Genomic DNA, 1,322 nt, shown 5'->3' with positions numbered 1-1,322 from the left:
ATGGTGCCAACCATGATGAACTATCCACCCTTCTCACTAGTCACTAGCTTCCTCATCCTGCAAAAACAATTGAAAGAGTTATAATCTAAAGTTTCCATCACACCTATCTATTTCGTGCTTCAATTTTGGAAGCATTTGACTGAGAAGTCGTTGTCCATCAACAGTAGAAACTCTTTGATAAAAGAAAAAAAAAGTTGTTTGCGTGAGAGTTAAAAGGCCTTTTTTTTTCCTAAATTCAATACATGCCTACTGCTTTCGCTTTTTCCATGTCACATTTTGTATTTCTTCTTTAGCTTAAGTATGCTATGATAGTGAGTCAAATGTTGATTAGTAACAAAAAAGTTAGCATGATAAAGGAAGGAAAACAACCCGCAACCTCAAGTCCTCTTGATAAAACCACTTATCCACTTTTACAAATCGTCATCAAACATTATTAGTTTATTACCAAGAACATGATTAATTCAATTCGTTAACTAGTGATCCTAAAACCGCATTAAGTTTTCTAGCAAACACTCTTTTTCATTCTTATTATGCAAATTTGAGACACTTTTACGTTTATTTAAAAGCAAATGTCAATTTCTAGTGTATGAGTTTCTAGTATCAGCTCTGAATCTTGTTTTAGCTTTCTAAACCCAAAAAAAAAAAAAAAAGTGAAGACAGAGACATGCAACAGTTATTCAATCAAATAAATATATCAGGTGCTTCTTTTTGTTTGTTTTCAACCTTACATCAGTAACATGAGAAACTGTTTATTGGTGGGGATGACTTGGGTAGAAAAAAATCATTACAGTTGGTGAAAGTGGAATTCACCTTCAGGGGGCAGAGCCATGAAAGTGAAGGGTATGAAATTAGCACGGTGAAGCTCAATCATGGAAGGAGTTCACACTCCTCCTAGATGCCACCAAAATTTTGGTACTTTCACACCTGTCCGTGGTCCCCTACCCCTCCCTGTAATCTCAGAACCACATAAAAATCTCTTCCTCTTCTCTATGGGGATAATGAAAATAAGATTCAAAAAAAATCAAATAACCTTCTTTTCTTATTTTGGTAAAGAATTACTTTTATTTAACCAATGATCGGGGTGAATATTGTAGTAGTCCGAAGATGTTTTGGAATTTCGGTGGTTCATAAAATATCTTAACTGAAAAATGGTTAAAATACCTAATATACCCTTCTTTGGAAAACACCATCAAACCCCCTCCCCCTTTCTCTGACAAGTCCTCCAGACCTCCACCACATCAAGCAGGGCAAGACTCATAAGTTGTGATTTTTTGTTTTAATTACATAATTTTATTAAATTTTCAATTAAGTTTTTAGATATA

This window comes from Arachis duranensis, chromosome 3 (assembly GCF_000817695.3).
Source record: "Arachis duranensis cultivar V14167 chromosome 3, aradu.V14167.gnm2.J7QH, whole genome shotgun sequence".
NCBI lineage: Eukaryota > Viridiplantae > Streptophyta > Magnoliopsida > Fabales > Fabaceae > Arachis > Arachis duranensis.
This window is presented reverse-complemented; position numbering follows the sequence as displayed.